This window comes from Lepus europaeus, chromosome 15, assembly GCF_033115175.1.
Source record: "Lepus europaeus isolate LE1 chromosome 15, mLepTim1.pri, whole genome shotgun sequence".
Classification (NCBI taxonomy): Eukaryota; Metazoa; Chordata; class Mammalia; order Lagomorpha; family Leporidae; genus Lepus; species Lepus europaeus.
The window spans coordinates 14901418-14926238 of record NC_084841.1 but is presented as its reverse complement, the minus strand read 5'-3'; positions in this window follow the sequence as shown (position 1 = coordinate 14926238).

Here is a 24821-nt window from a genome sequence, read left to right as displayed (position 1 = left end):
TGTGGCTCAATAGGCTAATCCTCGGCCTGTGGTGCCAGCACCCTGGGTTCTAATCCCGGTTGGGGCACTGGATTCTGTCTCGGTTGCTCCTCTTCCAGTCCAGCTCTCCGCTGTGGCCCAGGAAGGCAGTGGAGGATGGCCCAGGTGCTTGGGCCCTGCACCCACTTGGGAGACCAGGAGGAAGCACCTGGCTCCTGGCTTTGGATCAGCACAGTGCGCTGGCCACAGCGGCCACTGGGGGATGAACCAATGGAAAAGGAAGACCTTTCTGTCTCTCTCTCTCACTGTCCACTCTGCCTGCCAAAATATATATATATATATATATATATATATATATATGTATTTTTTAAAAGGCAGCGTTACAGAGAGAATGGGAGAGAGAGACAGAGACAGAGAGAGAAATAGAGTTTCCATCCAATAGTTCACTCCCCAAATGGTTGAAATGGCCAGGGCTGTACTATGCCAAATCCAGGAGCTAGGAGCTTCCTCTTTGTCTCCTATGTGGGTACAAGGACTCAAGGATTCAGGCCATCTTCCACTGCTTTCCCATGCACATTTGTGGCGAACTGTATGGGAAGTGGGGTAGCTAGAATTGGTATTGATATGGGATATATGCGTTTTAGGTGGCAGCTTAATATCCTATGCCATAACACTGGTCCCAATCCTAACTTCTAACTCATTTTCAGGAATTTTTGAAGTGCCTGCATGTTGATTTTATTAATATTTTTTAGGAATTTCACTAATATAAATGATACAGCTCATCTGTGATGTTGCATACCATGTAAAGAAAGGTGAAGAAAAAGCAAAGAATTTGGAATAATTACAGCAATAGAAGGAAAAACTAAAAGTACACAAAGTTATATGAACTTGTTAATGCCTGTATGGAGTAATCAGGACCAGAATGCTGTAGCTCCTGCAGATATAGTGATACACAAGCTTTTGGATTATTATTTTCACTAAATAGGAACATAATTTAATTATGCAAAAAGTGAATTTAATAAGTGTAGTCATATAATTGCTGAATTAAATAAAAATAAGTAAGCACATGAATTTCCTGCACAATGATAATGTAATTGTTTTCATATTATGCCTTTTTAAAAAGTAGAATTGTTAAATAGTATATACAGTAAAGTAAACAAGTTTCAAGCATATTAATTAATTAGTTTTGGGATAAACATTCTTATTTCAGAGCAGATTAATATTTTCAGAAAAATTTTTAAGGTAGAGCAGAACATTCCATATACCTTCTACTCATTTTCCCTGTTATTAATATCTAACTTTAGTTAATATATCTGTGATTGTTTATAATCCAATTCTGATAAATCATAGCATATTAAATTTTATGCAAAGTTCAGTTTCCCTTAGGTCTTTTCCAGGATCAGATGCAAGATACCATGTTGCATTTAGTCCTCATATTTTCCTTGGTGCCCTTGACTAACAGACTCAGATTTATCTTGTTCTCAATGATCTTGACTGCTTGGATCAGTGTTTTTTCACTCCATTTGATATTTGGATGATAGGGATGTGTTGGACACTTTTTACCAGATTGGGGCTATAGATTTGAAGAGAAAGACCACAGGATTAAGTTCCCTTTTCATCTTATCAGTGGTTCCAATCGTCCACGGGATGTGTCACTTCATCGCCACACTTAGTGCGTCCTAACACAGATTTCTGCATCCTAATTCTACTCTGTTGTGCTTCTGTTCACACTTAACTCTGCAGAAGGAAGCTGCTCTAAATAGCTAAGAGTAAAAATATGGTGGTTGAACACCATCCACCATCTCCTTATAGCTGTAGTATCAACATAAATTGTTTGTAATCCTTCTGCACAAGAATTTTGTCTCTAGCCCCCGTTTATTTATTTACTCAGTCATTTATTTATATATTACAAACTTAAGGAATATTTATTTTACAATTTGCACATTTTTGGTATACTTATTGCTTTTTATAGTTATTTATGCTTAATGTTTGGTATACTTATTATTTGAGGACATTCTTGTCTGATCTTAGAATTTACTACATTGTAATCATGTTATTAAGTAAAGAGGATTTCATTTCTTTAATTTGAATCTTTATATATGAGAGACCTTCAGAAGTTCATGGAAAATTCATATGATGAACAAATTATGCCTGGATACAAAAACAGTTTTTGTGTCAAAAGAAAGAAATCTTTTCAGGCCATTTTTATTTCCTTTTCTCACTGTCCTATCTAGAGCTTCGAGGATAGCATTGACGGAGAGTGGTGGAAGACAACATCTTTTCTTTGTTCCTCCCTTAAATGAAGAGCCTGCAATTCTTCCCTGTTGTGCACGACTTTAACTGCATATTCTCTGTTGAGCTGAGGACATTCCCCTTGATTCTGAGCTTTAATCATTAATACATATTTGATTATTCAAATGTTTTTCAGCATCATGTGGTATTTACATGTTAAAAAATGATTGACTTTCAAGTACTGGTCATGGCAAACTTGTTTTATACATTGTGTTTTCTAAGATTTTGTTTCATGTTTTTGCATAAATGTTAATGAGAAGTACTTAAAATCCTTGTTTCAAAACATAACAGTTTTGATATATGCATGGCAAGACTTTCTTCTGCCCTGTTCCTTTAATCCTTCCTTCCTGCTTTCCTTATTAGTTCATTTATTTCTTCCCTCTCCCAATTTCTTTCTCTTAATTGATATTTTAATTTATAATACTCACATTTGAGATGGTAAGTGAAATAGTCACAGTTGGTTTTATATTGACCATAGTTATAACTGTTTTTTATTCTTGGTACTTGGGGTTTTGGTATCTTTCCTGATTCTCCCCTATCTTTTTTGTTTGCTTTCTCTGATTTTAGTTCAAAACTATACTTCTTTTAAGTTGTCTGAGTGATTTCCCTAGAGTTTCCAATACGTATTTTTAACTAATTTAAATTCCCTTGAAGCAATATTACACCGTTTTGGATGTAGCATACCATAGATTTATTACAGCAGAGTATTGCTAATTTCTTTCACTTACAACTTTTCTTTTATTTGAAAGTCATAGTTACACACAGAGAGACGGAGAGGGAGAGGGAGAAAGAGAGAGAGAGAGAGAGAGAGAGAGAGAGGTATCCTACCCGCTGGTTCACTCCCCAATTGGCTGCAAGGGCCAAAGCTGCGCTGATTTGAAGCCAGGAAACAGGAGTTTATTCCAGGTCTCCCACCAGGTGCAGGGGCCCAAGGCCATCTTCTACTGATTTCCCAGGCCAGAGCAGAGAGCTGATTCAGAAATGGAGCAGCCTGGACTCCAACTGGCATGCATGTGGAATGCTGGCACTGGAGGTGGCAGCTTTACCTGCTATGCCACAGGGCTGGCCCCACGACCACCTGGGGAACACACAGGGCTTGCGGTCAAGGGTGTGCCTGTGTGCGTGTGACCATCACCTACAACTTAAGATGACATTTTTATGTGTTTATTATTTTCTGATACATTATTTCTGTTACCATTACTTATATAAGTACTTTTTACATGAATTAAAGTGTTAGAAAAATATAATGTCATGTTCGTTCATTTACTCTTTCTCCAGTGCTTGTTCTTGACTTGTATAGTTCCGTATTTATGATCTGTGTCATTTCCCTGATGCCTGAACATCTCCTTTTCACATTTTTTGCATGGAATGTTGCTGGTGATGAAATTCCTCAGTTTTTTTAAAACTTTTATTTAATGAATATAAATTTCCAAAGTACAGCTTATGAATTACAATGGCTTCCCCCTCACCCCATAACCTCTCTCCCACCTGCAACCCTCCCCTTTCCCACTCCCTCTCCCCTTCCATTCACATCAAGATTCATTTTCAATTCTCTTTATATACAGAATATCAGTTTAGTATATATTAAGTAAAGATTTCAACAGTTTGCCCTCACATAGCAACACCAAGTGAAAAATACTGTTGGAGTACTAGTAGCATTAAATCACAATGTACAGCACATTAAGGACAGAGATCCTACATGATATTTTTTAAAAATTGATTAATTTTCTATGCAATTTCCAATTTAAAACCAAGGGGTTTTTTTTTTCATTTTCAATTATCTTTATATACAGAAGATCGATTCAGTATATACTAAGTAAGGATTTCATCAGTTTGCACCCACACAGAAACACAAAGTGTAAAAATACTGAAACAGTTTTTGTTTTTTAAAAGATGCCTTTGTTTGTCTCTCAGTTTTGGAAAGGAAATTGCTGAATAGTATGGTTCTAGATTGCTGTATGTTCTTTTTTGATAGATTAAATATTTTGCTTACAGCTTACGTATGCTGAAATACTTGCCATGATTCTTACTTGTTGTTATCATAAACCACATTCCCACCTTGGTGCACTGCATAAGGATTACTCTTCCCCTTCCCCTTGCAAAAGTCATAAGAGAATTTCCTTAAATCATCACCGTGAGAACCAGGTGAAATGGTAAATATTGGATTTTCTGTCATTTTTGTTGTGTTTTTCTAAATGCAATGTATCTCTTCCTTCTAATGACATTTTGTGTCTAATCTTTGTGTTTTATGCTTTAATTTGTGATTTTTAGCATTTTATCTAGATATCCACCAGATTTTTATAATTACGCAAATCATCACATCCAAATCTGAGCCTAAATAGCTCTGTGATATCTATTTTCTCTAATTATTTTTACCTTGAATATTTAAAGAATATGGCATCAAATGCAATGTTAGCTACATGGGAACATATTCATATGTAATATTGAGAAGTGTGGTGGGAGGCGAAAGGGTGTTCAAACAAGGTGTGTCAATGGCTGTGTTTGTTGCAGAGCTGATGAAGAAAGTTAATCAGCATGTTAGATTCCTCTAAGCTGCTGTGAAGTACTTCACACTAATTTGTTTTATTCTTCAATTTTACGATGGATGATCTATTCAAGTGAACACAGCATTTGGGGTTGCTGCGATTATATGTCCGTGATTCTATTGGCTTCTGAGGTTTGCTATACTACATGGATGAAACAATACAAATTTATCCTTTCATAGTTTTGGAATCAGAAATCAGTTGTTGGCAGAATAATTCTTTTCTGGAATCTCTGAGAGAATTGTGACTGCTTATGATCCTTACCACTGGCATGTAGTACATTGCTGTGGTTTTTCCAAGCCTCTTCACATAGTCTTATCACCCTCCATAGGCCTTTCCTCTACTGGTGCCCACTTCAATAATCCAGTACAGTCTTGTGTTGATTACATTTGCACAGACCCTATATTCAGAGAATATCAAATTCACAGATACTTGGAATTAGGAGTTAGATATCACCTTTTGGCAGCTAGAATACAACCCACTGTAATGACTCAAACATTTATAGCTACAAAATTTTAAACAGAAATTCTTGTTCAGGATGGCAGTCATGTTTCAGGATACATGCTTTGGGATAGTTTATGGATCCCCAAATACCAAGTATTTCCTGTTATATTGTGTAAAAGAAGCCCATCATTTTTTTTAGGAATGAAAATTCAGTTAATACCATGGGTCTTATTATCTAAGTTTTCCAAAGTAGTAAGAATATCCCAAATGGTGACTAGAATGTTGGTTTTCAATTTATGTATACACATATTTCCATTTGCAAAGCATTTTACTTTATAGAGTTAAAGGATAGAGTTAGAATTTCTACAGGTAAAAAACACAGTATTCATGGGAAATTGGTCAAGTGTAATCATGACAGAGACAAACTGATTTTGCTCTTTATTTCCTAATCTCTTTTTTTTTTTTGGTTACAGGTAAAATGAAAGCTGTGTGTTTCAATTTTTGGTGCAGAAAATATACTACCCTTCCAGGAAAGAATTGTAAACTGAAAATTACTGGCTTCAAATTCACTCCATGTCTATGTGTTGCGTAGAACATTCTAGAATTATAAATAACTAGTTGCCTCAATGTAATAAGTATGTAGTAATGTAGAGAATTCTATCTATAATTATCTATCATTACCTTTAAAACTTTTTTGTGTAAAATAATTTTGCAGACCAGAAGAATTACAGAGATGATTGCCATGGCAACATATAATACACTCTCCTAGTCCACAGATAATGATGTTTTCTAAGGCAGACAGTGAGAGCAAATCTAGGAGCTGGCATTTAGCCTGGTGGTTAAGATGACCATGTCCCACACTGAAGTGTCTAGGTTTGATTGCTGGCTCCAGCTCTTAACTCCAACTTCCTGCCAATGAAGGCCCAGGGAGGAAACGGTAAAGGTTCAAGTAACTGAGTTCCTGCGACCGTGTGGGAGACCTGGAATGTGTTCCCAGCTCTGGCAGTCAAAATTACTTATGGAGAGAAGCAGCAGGCATGAGCTCTGCCTCTACCCCTCTCTCTCCAATAAATAAACAAAAAGAAAAAGCAAGTCTAAATCCATAATGAATGTGTTCTCCAGCTTAAGAACTATTGATCCTTCCATGATAGAAAGATAGGATGTTCCATCAATACCTGATTCAATCCCTCAAGTCACCGCTTTGTTTTGTCTTTATTTTTGGTATCGTCACTGGTTACATTGGTGAAGCAAATTGCATCTTGTTTAGCGAATACATATCCTATGTTACCACCATTATGACCAGCCTTAAATGAATCTATTAAGTAAGCATTATGCTGACTAAAGAAGGAGGGTCTACAAATGATTTACTGATATCTTCTTTTACCATGAGAGATTTTTTGGCAAACATGGGACCGATGTACCTGAACTCACAAAAATTTTATCCATTTTTGTATATTAGTATGTCTCCAAGTTTACTTATTCTTTTTTTCTTTTTTTAAATTTTATTTAAGTTATACAAATTTCATGTATTTCATATATACAGATTTAGGATCTTCCCACCCTCCAGTCCCTCCCCCTCACTCTCCAACACTTTTTCCTCTTCCCTTTGACATTCCCACTCTTAATTTTTACAAAGATTTAATTTCAGGTTACTTAATGAACATAAGGTTAACCCTACACAAATAAAAGAGTTCAACAAATAGTATGAAGAAAAAAAAACACTGTTCCTCAACAGAAGAGACAAGGACTATAATGTTTTCATTGTTTGATTGTCAACAGCCACTTTTCAATCTTGTATTTTGCTATTAGTTTAATCTTGCCAAATATCAATTTGATTGTATTCATAAACTCTTTATGCTCTTTCAATCTTAAGTAAGCAAGTGGAAACTTACTAGCAAGCTATTCAATGATCTTCATAATGTAAGCTTAGATTCTAAACACAAACCTTGCATTCCAGAATTTTATTTGCTTTCCTAAGGCCTGTTTTCTGCAGCTTCTAATGTGTGAGCTTGGTAATGTGTCTGTGCATGGTCCTGAAAAATCCGACCATCGCATAAATCCAGATTAAAGTCCTTGTAATTTGGGCCCTGCTGGACCCAGTCCTACATTACCTCACCAACTTGTGACTGGGTCAGTTGGTCTGTATTACACATTTACTGCCAAGATTCTATTATCTATGGAAAAGGCTATTCTCTCTTAAATGAAGGTAGATGGTGTCTTAGGCCTCACACTCCACATAGTGCCTGGATTCAGTGCTTGAATTCCATAGACTCTACCTTCTTGTATAAGACTCTTATCTTTTTGTGCCGATGGAAAAAGCCTCTTGGAGTTTGGATTTCAAGACTCATCAATAATTCTGAATAACTTATGGAAGTGTATTGCCAATTATTTCTTTAAGAGATTTATTCGTTGTATTTGAAAGGCTGGATGACCCAGAAAGAGGAAAAAAGAGAGATTTTCAGTCTACTGGTTCACTCTCTGAACAGCTGCTATAGGCAGGTTTGGGCAAGGCTGAAGCTATGAACCAGGAACAACATCTGAGTCTCCCTTGTGGGTGGTGCAAGCCAAGATATATGGTTCATTTTCTGCTGCCTTCTCAGGCATAGTAGCAGGGAGATGGATTGGAAGCAGAGCATCCAGGACTCCAACTGGCACTTCAATCTGTGATGCGAGAATCATAAACAGTGGATTAACGCACTGTACCACAATACCTGACCTATGTTTTGCCAATTCTGAACAGGCACAGATAAATTAACATTTTTTCCAGAGAATTAGCTAAAAATCTTTAGCTAAAAATAAGTCAGACAAACTGCTAGAACTCTCCTAAACATTTGTTATATATTTATTTTTATTGAGATATGAGTATAAGGACTTCAGAAATTAGATACATGCTTAAATAAAAATATTATTACATCATTCACAATTTAGTCTTTAAACTTACTTTATCCTAATTCAAGAAAAATAGCAAGTGTTTATAAACAGCCATCTTCTCTTTCTAGTTTTCTTCCTTTTATTTTTATTTATTTTTTTTTATTTTTCTAAGAAGCTTTTTTTTTATTTAGGAGGTATAAATTTCCAAAGTACAGTTTATGGATTACAATGGCTTCCCCCCCATAATTTCCCTCCCACTCACCCCCCCCCCCCGTTTCCCGCTCCTTCTCCCATTCCATTCACATCAAGATTCATTTTCAATTATCTTTATATACAGAAGATCGATTCAGTATATACTAAGTAAAGATTTCATCAGTTTGCACGCACACTGAAACACAAAGTGTAAAATACTGTTTCAGTACTAGTTATAGCATTACTTCACATTGGACAACACATTAAGGACAGATCCCACATGAGAAGTAAGTACACAGTGACTCCTGTTGTTGACTTAACAATTTGACACTCTTGTTTATGGTGTCAGTAATCTCCCTAGGCTCTAGTCATGAGTTGCCAAGGCTATGGAAGCCTTTAAGCCTTTTGAGTTCACCGACTTCAATCTTATTCAGACAGGGCCTGAACTGTCCAGTAAAAGACACAGATTGGCTGATTGGGTTAAGGAACAAAACCCATCTATTTGCTTCTTACAAGAAACACATCTTTCCAAGAAAAATGCATACAGACTGAAACTGAAAGGCTGGAAAAAGATATACCATGCCAACAGAAATGAAAAAAGAGCGGGCATAGCCATCTTAATATCAGACAACACAAACTTTAACACAAAAACTGTTAAGAGAGACAAAGAGGGGCACTATATAATGATTAAGGGATCAATTCAACAGGAAGATACAACGATTATCAATGTATATGCACCTAATTACAGGGCACCGGTTTATTTAAAAGATTTGTTAAGGGACTTAAAGTGAGACTTAGACTCCAATACAATAGTACTGGGGGACTTCAATGCTCCACTCTCAGAAATAGTCAGATCAACAGGACAGAAGATCAACAAGGAGACAGTAGATTTAAACTACACTACAGCCCAGATGGATCTAACAGATATCTATAGAACTTTTCATCCTACACATAAAGAATTTACATTCTTCTCAGCAGTACATGGAACCTTCTCTAGGATTGACCACATACTAGGCCATAAAGCAAGTCTCAGCAAATTTAAAGGAATTAGAATCATACCATGCAGCTTCTCAGACCACAGCGGAATGAAAGTGGAAATTAGCAACTCAGGAATCCCTAGAGTATATGGCAAACACATGGAGATTGAACAACATGCTCCCTAATGAACAATGGGTCATAGAAGAAAACAAAAGAGAAATCAAAAATTTTCTGGAAGTAAACGAGGATAACAGCACAACATATCAAAACGTATGGGATACAGCAAAAGCAGTGTTAAGAGGAAAGTTTATAACACTAGGTACCTACATCAAGAAATTGGAAAGGCACCAAATAAATGAGCTTTCAATTCATCTCAAGGATCTAGAAAATCTGCAGCAAACCAAACCCAAATCTAGTAGGAGAAGAGAAATAATTAAAATCAGAGAAGAAATCAACAGGACTGAATTTAAAAAAAAACATTACAAAAAATCAGCCAAATGAGGAGCTGTTTTTTTGAAAAAAAATAAACAAAATTGACACCCCATTGGCCCAAGTTTACTTATTCTAAGACAAACTAATCTAAATATACTTAGTGATTTTCAACAGATGAGCCTAAATTTTTTTTATCAGATCATCACTTACTTTCAGTAAAAATGGAAGATAGTTCTATACCTGGGGAACTTATATTTTCCACTGTCACCCAAAACCTTTCCAAGGTGAAGTCAAACACAGGTGGTAGTATTCTGCATTTTTGTTGTTTACAGCTTTTTCTTAAAGATCCACTTGTAAATGAGCCTCAATGCTCAATCAATAGATTATGGAGCATGGAGATATTCACTGGGCAGAAAGTAACATTTTTGTCAGAGTAAATGTTCTAGGAGAGGAAACAAAGTATCAATGCAGCTCATCTCCAGAGCTTGGGTTTGGCTACTGCCATCCACTCTACACCTATTCATGATTTGCAAAATATGCCCAAATCTCATTTCATGATGAATATATCAGTTTTTGTGTTATGACAGACAATACAGTTCACATATCCATATATGTCCCAAGGTTTATATAATCTTTTTCCATCAATCTTAGCCACATATCAATTATATCTTAACAAAAGAATAATTATTTGCCAAAGAGCCAAATCTGATGTCAGAGTCAAGAAAGGGTAATGCACAGGGAAGTGCAGCATAGGATTAAAAGTCCTACTCCAAATCTAAACATCATCTCAAATGTCACAAATATGTGTTTCGTTACCTGCTACTTAATATAGGCTATCTTACCAAATATATCTTAAATAGGAAATTTTATAATGCTATAGAATATATAATCAATTGAGTATTACAATTTTGCAAAACCAACCTCATAGTAAAACTACTTCCTTTTCAAATGATTATTGATACCTGAATGGGAGTTAGATGATATCTTCAAAAGTCAGTGCACTAGTTTTTGGACATAGATTGCAACATACAAATGCAATTCGGCAAACAATGCAGTCTGTGTGGGCTGAATTCAAATGTGCAAAGTGATACAGTTAAAGTAAAAAAATAATTTCCTATGGGATTTCTCAAGATCTTTATTTGGCATCAGTTCAACAATATTTAATAAACAGGTATATTCTGATCTCTAGAAATTATTAAAAATAGCTATATGGATAACTATAATTATGAAAGTGAGCAGTTTAACATTTTTGAATGTTAGAGAATATTTCTGTGTCACTCTTGAGACCCCAAATCAATTATCATTAAGAGGTGAAGAATAGGTATATTGGTGATAATATTTGAACTCATCTTTTTGCTTATAATTGCCTAATTTTCATAAAGTAAACCAAAGCATAAATATGTAATTGAATAGAGAAAGTATTTTTGTGTGTGCTTTTGATTGTGTATGTAGAGATTGTGAAGCTGTCACAAAAAACATTATTTGCCCAAATTCACATTGAAAAAAGCCATATAATTTTTCTAATGATTTATTTTATACACATGAACATGAAAACTAGAGGAGCTGAATCCTGTATATAAATAGAGAATTTGCAAATTACTTAGCAGTACTGCATATTATATGAAATACATCACTAAAAATTAATGCATATGTATATATTAGGGTAGTTTACACATATTTATTAAATAGTTATACATTAGGGTACATCATATATGAGTATATTAGGGTATTGCATAGGATCAACTGTAATCACAGGCAATATCAAATTTGATATTCATTCAGACCATTGCTAAAATCGAACAGATGCTTTGAAGAACTGCTAATTTTTCTTAGCATTTAGCTACCTTTCAAATGCTATGACCATTCACTTTAGGGACAAACAAAAATTTTCATATCTAATTGACAATTTAGCGTATTCAATTCAGATATAAATTTGCAGTGTGGGTAAGCAGGGTTATGAAGAATAATTTTTGTGATATTTTAAAAATTTTGGTTAGTTACCTTACTCTTCTTGTCTAATACAACAGCAATGTAAACATTGATTATTTGGATGGTCTACAGTTTCTAACCTTGTGAATAGATACCTTGGTTTACTTTGTGCCACTTTAGAAGCTGCTATATTATTTTCATTTATTGAAGAACACAAACTCACTTGCTGCTGTGGTGAAAATAAAAACCTCTTGTTAGGACTTCTAATGTGTTATTATTCCTTTCTATATTTAAACATCCAGTTTATTAACAGTTTTAATATCATTAATGTAGCAAATTTTCTAACTATTTTGTATTTCCACAATACAATGAAATGGGCAAAGAGTTAATAGCCTGTTTAGGCTGACCTTAAAATATTGTATTTGGCCTGCTGGTAGCATTTAATACTCTGTAATATTGTATGGAGGTTGTTTGTCACTTTAAAATGAAATATCTGTTTTTAACTATTTTACTTATTTAATCACTAATCAGCATTTTAATTGAAATTCAGATAAATCTTTTCATAGGAATCCTTTAGCAACCACATCACATCCTGAGAGGTTACACATGCCATAGTATCTGCACTGTTGGTCATCATTGTGAACTGAGAGTTTGTGTCCTCTTCATTGAGCAAACACCTCAATGTGACAGGATTTGGAAATGGGGTCTTCGTGAAATGATGGGATCTTTATTAAGAAGCAGTGAGAAAGCTTCTCTGTAGCTCACTCACCTCTCTCTGCTCGTCTCTCCACCATAGCCACCATATGAATACAAAATAAGAAAAAAGGCCATTTGAAAACCAGGAACCTTAATCACTGTCACCTGGACCTTGGTCTGCTAGACTCTTGAGCTGTGAGAAATAAATATTGTTTCAGCTCCCAACCCACAGTATTGTGTTTTAGCAGTCCAAACTCACTAAGATAGATTTAGACTTCAACTTACATTGTTTACATTTGCTAGAGTTCCTTTTTATTGTTCTTATGCTGATCAGAATTTCAACTCTAGAAGGCTGATCAGAAGTCAGTGATGCTTCACTATTGCATAAAATTAGCGATGGGACGAAAACAAACCTTTTAATACAAAACAGACATTAAAATAGATTTAAGATCGTCTATACAACTCCAGGGTCTGCATGGATAACAGAGTGGATGACTAGAAAGATTTGCCAAATCGTCAGAAAATTAAAACTGAATTGAAGTGTGATTATATGGAAAACAGAGTATAGCTTAGTTAGAGACACATTTGATCTAGGTCCAAGTGCCTTTTCTTGACAGCCATATACTTGGTGGCATGAAGCCACTAAACTTTCTATCATTTTCAAAACAGCACTGTTCACTCCATTCTAAGAAAGTAACTCATAGCTTTACATAGAATAAGTAGAAAATAACACTCACAAGCTTAAAATTGATAAACTGCGCTTCTAAATGTGGAGAAGAGAACATAAATACTGAGACATCATGGCAAGTTGGATTCCCAGATTAGGGAGGGAAAGTTATATTACAGTTGCTCTAAAGCTTGTAAGAAAATATCACACACTAAGGGAAATCAGTATGAGCTATTGGCAAAACTCTTGTACTAAACAACAGTTTCAGCATTATCAAACTACTATCACATTTGTCTGGCTGCGGATTTTTTTTTTTTTTTTACTTTACATGGGATGAAATAAATTATGCACAATGTATGAATCAGCCCTGGGTACCTTGTAATACAGATCCAAAAATCTGTGGTCACCAGGTTTTGATCTGTTCATCTCAGCAGTGCCATGCTATAGGATAAGCCTTCTTTGGACAATTATGAAATGAACTTAAAGGTAGCCTAGGTAAAAATTGATTATTAGGATCAATGTTGTATTATAATTTTATGCAAAACAGATAGAAAATTATGTTTACTTTTAGATTTTTTGGCAACAGAGTAAAATTGTTGGTAAACAATATGTTGAATTATCTTCTGATTTTTTAAATACACTAAATATTTTATGTCTTTTGTTTTGATTTAGTTAATGTTTGCATTTTGTTTCTATGACAAAGTTTAAATACATTATGGACACATTAAACATGCAGAACATAGTACTGATAACTTCAATTAAAAGTATTCATGAACATTATTATTAAGCATAATTGTACTTCTATTGAAATGATACTAAAATTAATAAAGTTGCTTGAGGAATGAAATATTTTATATATAGGATTTCAAATAATATAATATTAAATGTCTTGGTCATAGACATTCACATATGTTGTTTACACATATACACATCAGCATGTGCATATGTAAACATACAAATAACATGTTTAATGCATTTACTTGTAATTGCTCTATTATGGGAAAGAGTATTTAATAAAAATATAATATCTATCTAAAGTATTCAGATTCAATTTTAAAGTCATATTAATATTTTAACGTCTCAAAATATGAAACATGTAGATTATACCATAAATATCAAAAAGTGTTGACAAAATTAATTTATTTAAATATGTATTTATTCACATTTCAGTATAATTTCATAAATATCTATCTTAATCATCTTAATGTTTATTTTCTTGTACTGGCAATTATTTAGAATTTTGTGAAGCAAAACAATTTTGATGTTAAAGAATTTCAAGTTTGAATTAAAGAATTTCAAGAGCTTACACAATATCTTTTGAAAGCATCTATTATATATGCAGTTTTCAAGTAGCATAACAGTAATAACTCAAGGTCATAAATAAAGTAATGAAATATTATTACTGAATAATATAATTTAAAGGTTTTCTACAGTAATAAGTTGAGAATTTATCAAGTAAGATTGAAATAGTTACTACTTTAATTCAAGTACCTACATTGAAAGCTTTCCCAGGAAAAGCCCTTTAGGATGTGTGAGTTACCATTCCCTTTCTTTTCATAATAAAACACTGTTTTTCTGTCAACGAATCACATAAAATGAATCTCTTGGGGCTTTAATTGTAAACAGACATCCTTGATTATACTGTATCATTGCAATGCAAGCACACATGCTTGAAATGCAAATTCAAACTCTTGTCTTGCTTATAACAGCAGAGTTTCACATGCATAGATGGGTTATTTATACACAGGTAGTCTGAACCCAAGATTGCTTTGGGCCAATCTGTAACTATCCCAAATTTACCTCATAAAAAAAATCTGTTGAAAAAGTATTCTCTCTTTGCTGTCACAAGTACCAAGACCCATGGCAGGATCCCTAGTGCTAGATTGCTGACAGCACTAGGCTGATGCATTATGCTGTCTCTTGCAGAAACAGCACCCACCTCAATCTCTCCTGATAGCAGATTGCAAAACATTGACACTGAACACTGTTCCTTTCCAGCTGCTTGTGCCAGGCAGGACTCTTCACTGAACCTTCTCACTGGAGGAACACATGGAAAACGGCAGCATTCACTCTTTTTGTTTCTTGTACTGTGAACTTGTGTGTTAGTAGAAGTAACTATTGAATTAAACAAAAAAATAAATCCGGAATTAACTGAGACATGGTAACAGATGCCACAGAAGGACAAAGGATGATAAGGAATCACCAAGGACGTGGTACTAACAAACTAGAAGACATGGATACAGTCCTAGAAGTTTACATCCTCTTAGTCTGTGCTGGTTACTGTTATAAAATGGGTGTATTATAAACAACATAAATTTATTTCTCACAGTTCTCGAGATTGGAAAGTCTGAAATCCAGGTGCTAAGAGATCTGCATCTGGTAAGGGCCCCTTCCTCAGATTACCAATGCCTCAAGGACCTCACAATTTGGAGGAGATAAGGGAGATCTATCCTGTTTTCACAAAGACACTGATTCTATTCATGACCTTATCACCTCCCAAAACCATCAACATCTGTTACTATAAAATTGGGAGCTCAGCTTCAACATATGAACTTGGTGGGAGACAAAACCCCTGAAACTATAGCATCTACCAAGACTGAATCATTAAAAATAGAAAATCTGAAATACTCAAAACTAGCAAGGAGATTGAGCTGATAGTGTAAAAGCTTCCAGTTAAGAAAACAACCTTGTTGCTTTACTGTTAAGTTCTACCAAACACTGCAAGAAATAAATAATGTGACTTATTTTTAAAATATTTCAAAGGATTGAAGAGGCAAGAAAACTTCTGAATTCATTATATGAGGCCAGCATTATCTTGATACCCAAACCAAGCAAGGATACTTCAAGAACTACCAGAGGTGGTGCTGTGGCAAAGCAGATAAAGCTGCCGTCTGCAGTGCCTGCATCCCATATGGGCATGAGTTTGAGACCTGGCTGCTCCACTTCTTATACAGCTCTCTGCTATGGTCTAGGAAAGGAGTGGAAGATGTCCCAAGTCCTTGGGTACCTGCACTGGCATGGTAAGATCTGGAGGAAGCTCCTGGCTCCTGGCTTTGCATTGGCCCAGTTCCAGCCATTGCTACCATTTGGGGAGTGAAACAGCAGATGGAAGATCTCTCTCTCTCTCTCTCTCTCTCTCTCTGTGACTCTGTCTTTCAAATAAATAAATAAATCTCTAAAAAAAAGAAAGAATAGATAACTAGGAGTCAAAATTTTTGAGGAACAACAATGTAAAAAATAATTATTAGGAAAACACTTGCAATGCTATTATTTTCCTTTTTTAAAGTTTTCTTTATTCATTTGAAGTATAGTGTGTGTGTGTGTGTGTGTGTGTGAGAGAGAGAGAGAGAGACAGAGAGAGAGAGAGAGAGAGAGAGAGAGAGAGAGAGAAAGACAGAGAGAGAGAGATTTCATCTGCTGGTTCACTCTGCAAATGGCCATGACTGTTAGGGCAGCGTCAGGACAAGGGCAGGATCCAGGAACTGGACCTGGATCTCTTATGTGGGTGACAGGGTTCCAAGGACTTCAGCCGTCTTCTGCTGCTTTCCTAGGTGCATTAGCAGGGAACTGAATTGGTAGTGGAGCAGCCAGGACTTGAGCCACCCGTATAGGATGTTGGTGTTGCAGGCAGCAGCTTTACTCTCTGTGCCACAATGCTGGCCCCTATTATTTTCCTTTTTCAAATGTGCTTATTTAATGAGGTTACCTTTTGGCTTCTTGTTCCATCATTAGTGGAATTTGTGGAGGACAGGGACCTATCATGGTTCATAGGTCTTTAAAATGGGTGAGGGACGGCCAGAGCCAAAATTCATGTTGAAATCAGCATTACATCAATGAGCACAGGTACTGAAGCTTCAGTTGTATCATATGCTGCAGGTGTCTTGCCTCTATTGCTGGAGTGTCTTTACTATTATGCCTTTCTATGGCAAGAACTTGTAGTTTCTTTTATATTTTAAATTGATTCATTTATTTGAAATGCAGAGTTACACACATACACACACACACAAAGAGAGAGAGAGAGGGAGAGAGAGAGAGAGAGCTTCTATCTGCTGGTTTACTCCCCAAGTGGCTGCAATGGCCAGAGCAGGGCTGGTCTGAATCCAAGAGCCAGGAGCTTTCTCCAGGTCTCCCACGTGGTACAGGGCCCCAAGCACTTCGATCATTCTCTGCTGCTTTCCCAGACATATAAGCAGGGAGCTGGCTTGGAAAGGAGCAGCCATGATTTGAACTGGCACCGATATGGGAATGGGTGTCTTTGCTCACTGCACCACGATTCCAGCTCAAGAACTTGTAGTTTCTATAAGAATTTCTGGGCTATCTGAAGGTCAGGTTTGAAGTGTCGGACTTTATGTTTCCAGGTAGTAACTATCTACCTATCTATCAGTGGGACTAAGAAGGTGACTAAGGATCTCAGCCTTCATAACCTATGGATAGTTTGACTATGAGGAATGGTCTGAACTGTCTCCCAGAGGTACCCAGTACTGTGGAGCCCCTGTTGTCTCCAATTATTACCCACTCATTAACATACCTTGCATGGACTAATCTTTCTTACTCTTATCTTTGCTTTTACCTCAACCTAGCCATGCTTTCTGAGGTTACCTCCATGCAGGGCCTTAGTTCACCCAAATGAGGATGGACTGGGTCCGAGGAAAGGCAAGTGCGCCGCTCGCCCATTCCCCAGCCTCCCTGGATCCCGGAGACAATCAGACGCTGTGGGGAGTTGAGTCAAGCAGGAACTCGTTTATTATTGCACAGTAAGCCTCTTTTAAAGCAAAAAACTGCAAAGCTATAGGGGAGGGGAAGAGAAGCCAGCCAATCATTTTAAAGGTTACCCTATCATGCGCTCAGTCTCCAGAGTCCACGCGCTGACGTCATCTCTCCTGACGCCTGTGCCCAGTCAAGTTTCCTGGTAAACAACTCGGACTCTGCCTGTCTAACTTCCTCTGGGCGCCATCTTCTTGTCCAGCCCTGCATAGATGGCGTCTGCCTCCTCATCGTCCCTCCCGCAGGGCCCGCGGGAGAAGAGGCTGCCGGCACAGCCCACCGTAGCTGGTGTCACCCAGGCCCTCGCCAGCATCATCCCCAGCAGCCCGGCTCCTCCCCATCCGGTCCTCAACGGTCCCTCCGCCGGGAGCGCATGGTGCTCATCCGGGGTCCTGGGCACCCCGGGCAGGTGTGATGTCCAACCGGGCGGTGAAGCCAGTGGCCCCCCTGCCCAGCCCCGGCACGTGGCCGAACGGGGCAGACATGCCCAGGAACAGCTGCTGCTTCTTGTTCATGGCGGCGAGGAGAAGACACGAACGCTAGCCCGAGACTCCGAGCCGAGCCCGCCCCAGCGCCGTCGCCGCCCTCGCGTCACCCGCGCCCCGGAAGCAGAACCTGCCCTCTTTGCCCCCATCATGTCCCGCCTCCAAATAAACACCACTCACCTGCAAACCATTGCATCAAGCTTCTCTAGACACACACACACATATATGCATATGTTTATATATATATATATATATATATATATATATATATATATAAATACAGCACACTCCCACAGATGAATGTGAAACTCTTCTTCAATAATTTGAGGTCTGCAACTTATCAGACATACTAATTCTAAAAACCAAAGCACTGGTGGTTTAAGCATAACAATAGATTTAATAATATATGAGTTTTTAAATGTCAAATTAATACCTTTTTATATTGGTGTTTGATATATTGGAAATTAAACGCTTCAGCTAAGTAAGTATTTTTGTTATGTGCTTTAAAACACAAACACAAGGTTTACGAGCCCAGTGAGGTTGAGAATCACAGGATCAGATCAGATAATTGTTATTCCACGGATCTCCTTTGCTGCTGAGCAGCTATTGTGCAGTGAAAAAGGAGTTTCCGAAACAAACGCTTTCTCAAAAGAAAGTGAAGAGTTCTTGATTATTTTCTATGCCTTCCACTTGAAAAAGTTATATTTCACTTTAATATGATGACAATAAATCACTGTAGATGGATGAAACCATTGTAACACTTAAACGTAAAATACTACGGATGGTCCACAAAGTCAGATACTATGGGTTGTGGACACATAACATATGTCTAGAAGAATCTTGCTGGTAAATTAAATTGCTTATTAAGTAATTATTAATGGATTTGTGTAAGTTACGTAAATCATTATTATTTGAACCTTAGTTTTATTTTGTTTATTTATAGTTCTTTCTTTTCTTTTCCACTTATGTGCTATTTGTGAAAGTCAAACCAGGAGAAGGAACGTATCAAATTGGAGGAAAAATATCATGTAAATATTGTTCCTGCCTCTACACAGGATTCACTGCACCAATAACATTTAAATAGGAAAGAGTATTTGTCACATTCCTATGTGCTCTTTCCTTAATACCTATTTTTACTTTTCTGGTATAGGACCTGAACAAATTTCTACTACAGACTATATATCACATACTAACTAAGGCAGAAAGTAGGAAACCTGCCTGAGTGAATTGTATATGGATAGTTAAAGTTATTACTATTAATATTTCCCTGACATTATTTACAATATTATTTTGCTTGTTAGTTTATATAGATTCTTTTTTTTTAACTGTCAACCATGACATTTTAAATGTAACAAAAAGTATTTAGCCAAATTTGGACAGACTATATTCAATTCCCTTGTAATAGATTTCTGGCTTGCAATGGTAACTGAGTGATACTATGACCCAATTGGCATGCTACATATTCAGAAAATTGAAATTCAAGAAAAATTACCTCTTATTGACATAAAAGAAATGCATCTTATCCAACCCTCAGAAAAATGCAGCCTATATGGAGAAACAAATGGAGATACAGAGAGGGAAAGAGCGATGATACACTTCTGTTAGAGCTCATGACAAAGAGTACTCCACATTGTCAAAGAAGATAAAAAGAACATTCCTCATTTTCCACTGTTTTCTTTCTTTACACTAACAAGAACCCCAAGCAAAGATCTCTCAAGGTCAGGAGACTTACAATTAAGGCAGCCAGGGAAACACTTAGAGAGGGGAGATGGAAAATATCAGCAATACACTGGATTTTAAAAGTTGCAGTCTCTTCAAGCACACAGCAGGGGTGTGTGGAAGGTGATGGTTATGTTAATAACCGAGTTGGGGGCAAGTCTCCAAGTTCTGCTTACCAGGTGGGTGATTTTCTATACCATCCATCAACTCACAATGACTGAGCACTACTCGGTGGCAAGAAATACAAAGATGCTCATAAGGTAGGAATAAATATACTCTGAATTGTGTCATTGAAAGCTAAATGAACATAAACCGTTCCAAAACTCAGGAATGTTTGTCTGCACTGAGGTGGGACTAATTTAAATTCATTTAACACAAGTGCTGAGTCAGAAATTCCTGGACCTGAATATACCCTGGCAACATTTGTTGTTATTTCCACTGAATATTCCTGCACAGAACACTTTGTCATGACGTTAGTGGTTTCAGGACTTTGCTTATGAAATTTCCAACCTTTTTGTGAGATTGAGTCATTTATCCCTGTCTAATCAGTAATGGACCCCTCTCTCCAACAGTTGATGGGGCAGACAGAAGCATTTGCCCATAGCCACTCATCACCATTGAAATTTGTATGTGTTCTGAACCTTCTCACAACCTTTCTGAAGGAAAAGCGATTGGCAGTGATAAGAATCAATCATAAATCCATTACCCATTTATAGTAGATTAAATGAGCAGAGCCTTCCATGTTATTTATAATAAGCTATCTCAACAACAAACTGGTACAGTTTTTATACAGTGATTTCTCACAGAACAATGAAAGCATTTCATGTTCAATTTATGACAATAATTTGAAATTCATATATCAGAGAAAGTTACACATGGATCTTGTCGGGACTGACTTGAAAACAATACTGATTAGCAGTCATGATTTCTCAGGCTCATTGTTTTCAAAGAGAGTAAGGAAAAGTCATTACATGCATTGTGAATGACAAGAAAATTTCTAGCGTATGAAAGAGGATTTGACAAGGAATTTTCTGAACAGCTTTCAGCAAGTTTTCTTTCCACACAAATCCACAATTATTATTATGTAAATAGCAGTTTGTAATACATATAAATTTGTATTATCATATATCCTTCATTTTATAAATGAAAATGTACTTCTTGTTTTTTAAAGTTTTTTTTTAAAGATAAAGTTCACAGGGCAAAATTTCTTTATTTCAAGGATATAAAGATAATTTAAGATTTTTACTCATATTATGTACTATCTTCCAATATTGATCTACAGCTCTGATATCCTTCTAAGACTCTAGCTCTTCTTTTTTTTACCTTTAGCTAGACATTACAACAATTTTAATTTTTACAACTTTCTTAAAATCATAATTACAAAAATAATACATTTTTATTTTTGAATTTTTTTGTTTTAATGTAAGAATCTGAGGGAAAACTGAGAAAGACAAACAGAATTTCCATCTGCAGGTTCTCAGTCCTATTGCCCACAATGGGCTAGGGTTAAACCAGACTAAGACTGGGAATTGGAGATGCAGTCTAGGTATCCTACGTAGATGGAAGGGAGCTAAATATGGTAGCCGTCAATTCTGCCTAATCATCCAGATAGGCGGGAAGTGGGAATGAGGAGTGAGAGCAGGGATTCAAGCACAGCCATTCCATTGCAAGATGTAGGTTCTTAACCCCACTGTTTTAACTAGGCAAAATGCCAGTCCTTTCTATTTTAAATTTGATTTATATTCTATATGTTTTATGTCAGTGGTTTACAAATCTTATAGAAATTCACCAGCAGAACCTGGAGTGTTAATCTGACGATTCCGACTATAAATTTAGAAACATTGCCCTTTTTAATATTATCAAATTCATTCGAGCCAATGATAGAAACCAATATTTAATTACAGTCTTGACTCCCCACACCAATGAACCCTTCAAACTTATTGTTATTATCCAAATGAGATATAGAGAATGTTTCACCATTTTTAATACTGTTTGTGTTATTTGCTATAGATAGTGTTTTGTCCATGTCAATCCTTAAATAAAATTTGCCTATTTTTATTATAGGAAACAAATAAAATAAAGAATATAAGTCACTAGATATTCTGTTGTTTCCATCCTTTTCTTTTTTAAAAACTTCATTTCCCACGATTTATTTCATTAACATGTAGCTCCAACAACACAAAAATATTCATTCAAGAGTTCAACTGCTGGAAAATCCTGGATGCCTCGTTAACCCGGCGGCAGTAGAAGCTAGCTGATACCAGAGAGCGTTAGAGAGACTGTCAGACTGAGCATCCTCTTGGGGTCTCTGAGTAGCTCAGGGTTTTCACAGCACAGCAGCTGTGATCAACAAAGAAGGAAAAATAAGTTACAATGCTCAATACAGGCCATGTCCAGTACTGGTGATGGAGTGGGTTAGAGCATTTATGTGGCTCAGGCAGACACCAAGGAATGAGGACAGGAAATCTAATCCTGGAGAGGAGGAGTGACTGAGTCACACCGAAGAATGGTAGGTCATACAGACATCTGTCTGTATGTCTCTTAAATCAATTTGTAAGAGAAAAATTTATTTTTTCATGTTGCTTCAAATAATTGTTTGCTAAACATTCTGCCACTGCAGAATCAACTTTCTCATCCCTCTAACTAGTCATTCAATACAATTTTAGGCTGTATCAAAGTCTTCCTGAGGCTCTAGATTCTGGTAATTGATTGTTCCCCAAATCACTGTCTGATGGTTTACACATTTTTCACAGCACTTCAATAGTAATTTCCAAGGTGCCTCATTCATTTGACTACCTCTTGTGGAAGTTGAGTAGAGGCTGTTTACTGGAGAATCCACATATAATCCTTCACAGAGACTTTCACTGTGTGGCTACGAGCTTTCAAGAAGTAGGATCCAGAAACTATAGGTTATTTAAGGATTCTTCTGGACTTATCACTTGTACTACCTCATATTGATTGCCCCATTCTTAGATCTTGCAATAACTCAAGAAAGTATTAAAGTTGATGTCAACATTTAGTGAGGACATAGTGAGATTATGATGACAAAGAGCCTGAAGGATGGATAGGATTTGGAAAATGCAATCTGATGTACGTGCTGCTTAGAATGACTCTTACACCTGGGATGAATGCCCATTTTCCAAATCAATTTCAAACATTTAGTATTGTAACAGGGTGGCTTTAAGTTTAAGGTTTTCCCACGGGACATAGCCTGCCCAAGTGGTTATAGATTATCTTGGTTGTTTCAGAGCAGGGACTGCTCCTTTGAGAGAAACAGGTTATAGATATCAGTCTGCTGCTCTGGCTGTAACCGGCATATTTCTGCCTTTTGTGCTTCTGCTTGCTTGCTAGATAACGGCCAAGGCCACCAAAATGTAGTTTCTGCCATTAAACCCCCCCACCACTGCAATTCAGGGCTGTCTTCTCCAGACTTCCTCAGAGAGAGGGCAGTAGCCAGCAGGCTAATAAAGACTCCTAATCTGACCTCAGAAGTCTCGCTGTGTTTTTAATCTGTGTGCCCCACAACAGTATCTAACCAAATATTTACTAATGACATATTTTATTTCAAATGCACTTTAGGAGCCAGAATTGCTGCATAGTCTACGACACCGGCATCTCACGTTGGCGATGGTTCATGTCCTCACTGTTCCACTTCTAATCCAGCACCCACCCACATGGGAGACACAGATGAAGGTCTTGGCTCCTGGCTTCATCATGGCTCAACTCTGGCTGTTGTGGCTGTTTCTGGAGTGAAACAGCAGGTGGAAGCTCTCTCTCACTCTTTCAGAATCTCCCTCTCTAAAACTCTGCCTTTCAAACAAGTAAAGAAATCTATTTAAAAAGCAATTTCAGTAACTTATAACAAAATGTCTAAAACATTAAAAAATGCTGCTCTTAAATAGCTAGCATATGGTGGAACAGATATCCATTCAGTTGTGATGTTTATTATGAAATCAAGAATATTTTATTTCTCATTATCTTCCAAGTGGCCATGTATTTGAGTCTGTTATGGCTTGTCATTAAATACCTTTGATTCTTTTGTTTCTCCTTGTTATTACAGAATATTCAAAATGGCTTTGGGAAAGACCTCATAACTCCCTATGCTGGGCTATACCTGAGGCTTTCTTGTTTGAAGACATCAATCTAGGTAGTACAGCAAAATTCCAGTGATGACTTTCTTCTCTTAAATTTTCTGTTTGCCGCTTTCTATAATACATGTCATACAGTTGTTGAAATGCCAACATTGATTGATTATCTATGGCTCAAATATTTTCAACACTTTTAATCTTTGTCATGTAATTCTCTGTAGTGGGAAACATAAATGTCCTCCAAAGTTCTATTTTTTTCACATTGTTCTGCCATTTATATTTGTATTTTTGATCTCAAAGTCTTTTCCTATGACTCTCTTTCTATTACCTTCATTGTCACCATATTATATTGTAATTTTGTTAATCCACTTCTTTTTTTTCCAGTCTTTACTAAACCTTGTGTTTTTCTTTCATATTTTAGGTTTTGATCAGTTATGCAATCATCCTTAACAGTCTGGTAATTCTTAAGATATATTTTGAGCCACTACCAGCATGTTATAGCTATACACTTAGGACAATGACCTTCTCTCCTTTGTACCTAGACAATCATAGGTTCCCACTGGATTACTTCCCTGAATACAAAGACTTTTAAGAGAAACTCAAGGAGTGTCTCTGTGAAGGATATATTTAAAATATTTTGTGTAGGGGCACAGTGGGTTAACGCTCTGGCCTGAAGCACCGGCATCCCATATGGGCGCCGGTTCTAGTACCAGCTGCTCCACTTCCGATCCAGCTCTCTGCT